At 40.7% G+C, this 8,094-nt stretch overlaps 1 long non-coding RNA gene across 1 annotated transcript; it reads right to left on the minus strand.

Annotated features, from left to right (window-relative positions):
- Positions 1–2,183: 2,183 nt before the first annotated feature.
- Positions 2,184–4,582, minus strand: LOC134433296 (uncharacterized). Its single transcript, XR_010031528.1, has 4 exons — positions 4,518–4,582; positions 3,836–4,010; positions 3,070–3,145; positions 2,184–2,301 (listed from the first exon to the last, which is right to left on the minus strand). It is a non-coding gene; the product is annotated as an uncharacterized LOC134433296 (long non-coding RNA).
- Positions 4,583–8,094: the final 3,512 nt, after the last annotated feature.

Consider the following 8,094-nt stretch of genomic DNA (forward strand, 5'->3'; position numbering starts at 1 on the left):
TTCCATTATTCCAAATAAAAACCCCGTCTCTAACCAAATAAATAAAAAAAACCCCATTCTTTTAAAGGATATTGAAATATTTTTTATTTATACTTTGTATAATTATACATTCATATTTTAATTTATCGTTTCTTTGGATGTATTACATTAATAATGACATATTATATATATAAAATTTTTAAATAGATTTAAATTATTATTTAAATTATGTATAATATCTACTGCTACAACTAATTTTTTCTTATATTTTTAATTTTTATATTTATCTGTATGTATTTATTATATATTTCTAAACTTAGATTTCTACTTTTATATTATTTGTATTTATACATTTTACAATCAAAACCCTGCCTATTGACCAATAAAGAAAACCCGCTTTATTTAAGTATTTTAAAAATATTTTCATGTTTATAATTTTCATATTTATATTTATAATTTGTTCAATATTAGATGAGAACACACCTGCTCCTGCACCGCTCCCTCTCCTGGGGACCTTGGGGTGCCCCAACGGCATCAGAGCCCTGAGTCTTCACCCCCTTCTCCTCTATTTAGAAACTTCACTGGAACTTTTTTCTGGAAACAAAGACATTACCTAAATCCTCTCCCCGTGTCCCAGACAGATGGATATTCAGTTATTAGTTGGCTGGGCAGCAGTTTCTTAAACAGAATGATAAACAAGATGTGAACATTTCAGCTACAAGCAAATAGGCAAATCTGAACAAGATACTGGTGGGCAACCACTGAAGTTATTTTGAAGGAATTTTTTAAACAATAAAATACTGATACCACAAAAATAAAGCAAAAAGCTAACTACTGGCTAAGAATGAAGGAAAAATTAACTTTTGACAGCAACAACATTCCAACCACACAGGCTTTTTCCCAATGTCATACCTTATAACTACCTCTCTTGGGAATTCTCATCACGTATCCCAAAAGGAATAAATACCTCAGAGCGTCCTAAAGCAAAAAGTAGCACACATGAGCTCCTCACACTCCTGGGAGGCCGGCACAGCGTGCACTGAGTCTGCAACAAATTCTGCTCACTGAGGGTCTGCAAACAAAGGTTCAACTGATGAACTGAACTGATTTTAAAGGGAGGTTTTCTAAGCACAGAAGCACAACAAAGAACAAGCAAAAACAATTCTTAAAAACAACCTGCAAGTTTTGTTTAGCATATATGCAACTGATTTCCACCCTGTGGCTTCTCACTTTGATTTGTCTGTAGGTTCAGGAAGATGACAATGCACACTCTGCCTTCCCTGAGCCCCCCACAGCAGCTGAGCGCTGCTCCGTGTGCTCAGATCATCAGGAACTGGATTGCACGTGCCCGGATGGACTGGAACTGCTCTGCTGCAGATTCAGGAGACGATGGCAGAGAGGGGCTGGCCGAGGCGTTGTCCCAATTCCATTTCTGTGTGACAAGAAGCGGTTTGTTCCCAACGGGTGCAACAATCCCCAGCTCGCTTCCATGGTGAGTACCGATGGCACACAAATGGCAGCCTGAGGAAATCGTATTCTGGGCTCTAAGTGCTTGGGGCGGGGTCTGATTTTTTGTTTTGCATCTGGATGATGATTAGTACTACAGGGCCCTGATTGATGACATGGCAGCACAGAATTAAAAACTCCTCGACAGGATTACATCGACTTCTAGGAAAAGACAAAAGCCTAGGACCCTTCTGAAATCTATTTTTAATGCGAAGCACACGGATTGTCACTATGCTGCGCCTTCCAGCTTTTCAAAGCAGCTTACTTCTGAAGACCAGAAAACATTTATTTCTACAGAAACAATGGGCAACCCCCAGGCTAATCTCAGCACTACTGTTTAATAGGGGATCTGCCAGCATGCCAGTCCAGCTTCAAGTGTGCTTTATTTCAGTCTAACATCCCCTCAAAATTCTTCTCACATCTCCCAACACTGACATCTTATTTTCCCCTAAAGCTTCTCATCATTAGCAATTTCCAAGTAACATGGTATTTTTACAACATTCAAAAATGTCAAGCTGGACTGTGCTAGAGAGTAATTTGCATATATAAGCTTAGCAAAGTTTGAATTGACTTGTCCAGAGAAAAAACCTACAAGTGAACACCTACACCTGCCTACAAAGAGGTAACAAGCCCCTGGCAGCTGCCAGCATCAAAGCACAGCGGATGTTTCTAATACAGGGTAAGAATAACAATATCACATTCTGTTCTCTCCAGCTTCTTTTCCCTGCAGTCATATTTTGCTTCTTATGATTTTTTTAGTCTCTGTATCTTCTTGGACAGCACCGAGCCCGACGACGAGGATATGAGAGTCTTTCCCTGTCGGACGGAGAGAACCAGGAAAACAGTTAAAATAAGAACAGGGCAGTTTGAAATTCATACTTGCAATGAGAAGCAGCGCCTAACAAACAGAACAAAAGTAAACAAAGCATGGTACCTCCCTGGGGACAGAAGACTTATAAACTCTCCAGAATTTACAATTCTAGCGACCATCCCCTTCAGGACAGCAGCCAAGTGTCCCATGGGGTGGTGCTGCACCAAAGAACCATCTGAGAGGTTCCAAAGAGTGAAATGCACAATATTTTGCAAAGACAAAAAATCTTGCAAAATAACAAAAATACAATAGATGTAAACTACAGGGTAAGAGTACAAGTGTTCACTTTAAGAGCTGGAACCATCCAGGTGAGCACCTGATAAATGGATCCTCACAGGAGTTTGAACCCTTCAGGACACAGAAGGGTTTTCCCCAGAAACTTCACAGACTGAGTTTTGATAGAAGTACACTTGCCAGACCCTCAGAAACGTCACCCATTCTCCAGGTGTCTGGAGAGAACTGCAAATGGCTCTCACGTAGTTTGAGCTAGTTGTGTAAGGTCTCAGGGTGAATTTCACCAGATGCAACCAAACTGGGCAACTCCCAGTGGGACAGAAGGAACACAAAGCTTGGGTAAGCAGAGCTGCAGCAAATACTGAGGAAACAAACATAACAGCGTAAAAAATAATAAACCATCCTTTTTTTTCCCTCTTGCTTTTGTTTTTTTCTTATTCAGATCAGCACAGCAATTAAAGAGAACATGAAAAACTCACCATTACTGAACATTTCATCATCTGTAAGCTGAGCATCCTTAGCATAGAGGACTCCAAAGTTAAAATTCACCGATCCCTGGGAAATAAAACCAAATATCGTATGGTAAACACTCAAACAGCAGTCATAAAAATTTGTTTCCTCTAAGGACTATCTGGTATGTATGTATCTTTGCATTACACATTAGAACATACACTTTATACCATCTCCTAATAGGTAATAATTTACCTTTGAACTTTGTTAGTATAGCATGAATTTTTAACTTAAACTGGTGATCTATTATTATTAAGTTGGTGCTTAAAGTTATTTCTGCTGTCACGTTCAAAAAAACATGAATTTTTTTTACTGGAATGAGCAATTGATTTCAAAGTCATCAAAAGCCCACCAAAACACAAAGCTGGGTTCACTGGACAGGTCTGTGAGCTAGAAGTAGTTAGGCTTGTACTTCCCTCTTGCTCTTCCAGAACCAATAAATCCTGTCAACAAAACCAGGATCTTTAGCCCGCTGCTGTGAAAGATTCTACAAGGATGATGGTTTGATTTGTGTTTAGAAGTTTTGATTTGAAATGGCCAGTCCAATGGATAAAGACAGTTTAGGTAGTATTACATTGCTATTATTATTATTTCTATTATTATTTTTACTATTACTACTGCTATTGTTATCATCTGCTACTGGAAGAAACAAACCAGTAGTACCTATACTTAATTACTTTTATTTCCAGGAAATAATAAAGAAAAAGAACCAAACCAAAAAAAGTCACTTCCTACCTTTTATATCAAGGGATGAAAAATTTCTCTTGGGCTCTTCTCCAATTTATCAAGACTCATAGCAATGAAAGGCAAACAAAACAGCGCTTTATAGAAGGCCAAGTGCACGTTTCAAGGCTGAACCACCAACTGATTGCAGTGACAGCAGTTACAACATGAATCCTTCCTAGAGCCTCTGTGAAATGGAATGTTCTGTGGAACTGCCGTTTCTTTCCCAAAATACTAACTTCCAACACTTCCTAAACGTATTTTGTATTTTAAAACCACAGAAGTTAGTGAGACTCTGTGCGGAGATCAGGTTTAAATTTATTTCCTTCCAAAGCACAGAGCTCTGTTCCATCACCCTTCCCTTTGGCTCTACACTGAATTATGGTGAGCATTTGAGGACTGCTCAATAATCGATTCTATTTCTCTCTTTTTCTAGTTCTCTCTATTCCTAAATCATTCAAGACAAGTCAAATGAAAAATGACAAGTTCAGCATCAGAGTCACACTTTTTCCCTTTGTCTGCTCAAGAACAGGCTCTAAATCCACTTATTGCTGCCTTCAACGATTCAGACTTGCAAAACCATTCTTACATGTTTTACAGCTTTATCATACAACCCACAGAACGCAAGCTCTGAATTACAGGAAAAGGTACACAGGCAAATATCTAAAGGGATCACTTATTTGTAAATATATACCTTGATAGAGAGCGCACTGAGAACCTTTCTGTGGGACTCTAAGGGACGCATGCTTTCTGAGCACCCTGTAAACAAGAAAAGCTACAATATATTACAGGACATCCCCACTTTTTCTACATATTCAAATAGAATTTTTAATAAAAACAGTTCAGTTACAAAAGAAGGAAGAAAACCAAGCTAATTTTACTCAGCTGTATTTACTGCCGATTTAGAGAAAAATGCCGGGCCGCGTCGGCCGTTGCGTCACACGCCGCGCCGGCAGCAGGGCCTGCCGGGAGTTGGAGTCTCGGGCTGGCAGCCACTCACATGCCACGTCAGCCGCTGCGTCACATGCCGCGCCGGCAACAGGGCCTGCCGGGAGTTGTAGTCTCGGGCTGACAGCCACGGCTCCGTCCCCCGCCACCGGGAGCTGCAGTCCCTCCTGGGCATCAAACGGGTCCTTCGCCCCAGGGCGGGGAAGGACCTGAGGCAGCACCGCTCCTCCCGGATGCCCTCTCTTTTTTCCTCCAACTCTTTTTACTTTTTTCACTCTGTTTTTTTTTTCACCACTTCCCTTCCCCCTTGCTCTCCTGCTTCCTTTCATTTCCTTTCCTTTCCTTCCCTTCCCTTTGCCTTTCTTCTATTTCTGATCTTGGTTTACCTTTCCACCTTCAGAATAAAAAAGCAGCAGTAGAAACTTTCAGGCTACCCGGGAGTAAAAAAAAAACTCCAAAACGAAAATGCTTTAAAGAAAACGATTTATTCCCTGGGGGCCTGAAATTTTCTACTGCTGCATGTGACACAGAGCTTTTATTCCTTCTTATAGATAGTTGATATTTTATATATATTTATAGTTTATGTTGATGCATTATATTAATAACTACATATAATATGCACCTTATTCAAAAAATATACGGGAATTATTTTTTAAATTATTTACCATATCTACTGCTACAACTTATTTTTCCTTATATTTCTAATTTTTATATAAATCTTTAATGTGTTTATGATATATTTCTATACTTATATTTCTACCTTTATATTATTTGTATTTGTAATTTTTACACTAAAACCCCTGCTTTGGCAAAGAAAAAACAAAACCATCCATTATTTTAAACTACCTAATTTTTTTTAATATTTATATTTATCATAATATACAACAAATGATAGATATAAGTAGATAGATATATCACACCCGCATTTATATCTATTTTATATCCATTTCCTATAATATTTTTCATAAAATATATGCAGTATTACGTGTATTATATATTGTATCAATTTATGTTATTTTACATTTACAATTTATTATTAATTTTTTATAGATCTGCATATAGTTGCAATACATTTATATATTTGTATTTTTGCTTGGCTTGTATTTACATTTATATTCTCTATTCATATATCTATAAACATACACAATACTCTATTAAAATTAGAGTAACTTATTGTAACATATAATGACTTATGTTACATGTTAAATTTTAAAAATTGACCGAATATATAAAAATAAAATTGGCTCATTCCCATTGCTACACATCTATTTCTTTTGTTTCAATATAGTTAGAGTCATAATTGCATATTTAAAATCCAATTCCTAAATGAAATGACAAAACAAACAGCATCAAATTCCCACCAATATCTTCCAAAAACATCAAGATACCTCCAACAGCCAAACAAGTGTCAGCGAAAAAACCAAGAACACTCTTTTCAATAACAATTCTCATCACGACAGAAAAATGGAACCAAAATAAAAGAAAATCCTATAGAAACACACACAGCAAATTACAAAAAGTACTAAAAAAAAGTCAAACCAATCTACTAAACTCAAGCCAGTGCCACTCACCCTGAACGACATTACTAAAAAAGAAAAAACCAACAAAATTCTACCTCTACGCTAACTTAACGAATAAACAATCCTCTGTAAAAGTAACTTTAAAACCTGAACTAATTAACAAAATGGAAAAACATCTTAACCACTAAAAACTAAGAAATTAACTACCCAAATAAATAAATAGTTTTAAAAACCACCATATAAATACCCATGTTCCCAAAATAAACCCTGATAAACAATACTCAAAAAAATTAAAAGACAACAACAACAAAAAAAAAAAAAAGAAAATAAAGAAACCAACAAGAATAATACCAAAAACCAGATAAACTTAAAACTGCAACAAAAAAATTATTCCCAACTGAATAAACCCATAGTGCCTCAAGCTATCAAAATAAAAATACCACCTAGAAACAAACACAAAGACTAAAGACAAACGTAACCATAAACAATGTCCCCCAAATTACCCGTAACCATAAAACATACACTACAATCAAATAAACCAACCAAATAAAAGCCCTGGAAGACGATAAACACACATGCAATTATAAAGATTAAAAACCCGCTGCTATGAACGACACGACGCTACCTCAAGCCCTCCAAAACAAACACTACACACTCACGCTAATAAAAGCCACCGCAACAGAATTAAAATCCGAACCGCTGCTTCACGCTATGACCCGTAAAAAACATTGCACGCCCTTCTAAACATAATACCCCGGGAAAAAAAAAAAAACTCCGACTACAAAACTCAATCCAAAACAAACCTTTATCATCCCTACCGGCACCGAGAACCGTACCACTCAGGAAGAACACCGTATCCCTTAGCGTACACCCGCTGCAAACCGAACACAGCGATGCAATCAACGCCTCCAAAGCGCCTCCGAGCCACGGCACCGCCGAACTATGAGCGGCCGAACCCCGCGCTCGCTGCCAGCCCCGGACGGAGCGCGGCTCCCGGCAGGAAAGCAGCTCCTGCGGCGGCCGCTCCGGCACACGGGGCCGGCGCCGTCCCGGGGAGCCCCGCCCGCTGCCCCTGCCCGGCGGGGCCGGCACCGGGCCCGGGGCTACCGGCGGCGCCCGAGCCCCGCGCCTGGAGCGGACGGAGCGGCCAGCACCGCCCGGGCCGGTGCAGCAGCGCCCTCGCCGCCTCTGCCACCCTTGGCCGGCCCGGCCTGGCTCCGCTCGGCTCCGCATGGCTCGCACCGGCGCGGCTCCGCCACTGCCGCCCTGGCCGCGCCAAAACCCCGTGCGCCCCGGCAGCTGCTTGGGCCGTGCCAGCAGCGCTCCCGAGCGGGAACGTTCCGGGCCGGGAACGTTCCGGGCCGGGCCGCGGGCACGAGGAGCGCCCTCCAATGCAGCGGCACAGCCCCATTGCAGCCCTGCAAACGCTGCCGGAGCTGCGGCTTCCCGCAAGCCAACCCCGAAACCTACGCCGCAGGCGGGGCTCACCTCACTTCAACAAGGGCAAAGAAATGTGTTCTCCCCTCCAATTTCACCCCCTAGGAGAGCAGAAAAGAAGGGGTGCTCCTCAAATGAAAGCCTTCGACTGATGGGAAAGGGCGATTTCAAACCCTTGAAAAGGAGGGACACCAGGGCTGCCCCCTCCATTTAAACCCTAGGGTGATGAAAATGGGGTGGGCTGCCTTCAAATCAAACCCATAATACCACAAGAATACTTTTCCCATTCCCCTTAAAATAGAACGCAGGGATTCCCTGTCACCCCCGGGATACCCCTAACAGCCTGGAAAAGGCAGCTTTTCCTGC

The sequence above is a fragment of the Melospiza melodia genome, unplaced genomic scaffold (genome assembly GCF_035770615.1).
Source record: "Melospiza melodia melodia isolate bMelMel2 unplaced genomic scaffold, bMelMel2.pri scaffold_176, whole genome shotgun sequence".
In the NCBI taxonomy this organism is placed as follows: domain Eukaryota; kingdom Metazoa; phylum Chordata; class Aves; order Passeriformes; family Passerellidae; genus Melospiza; species Melospiza melodia.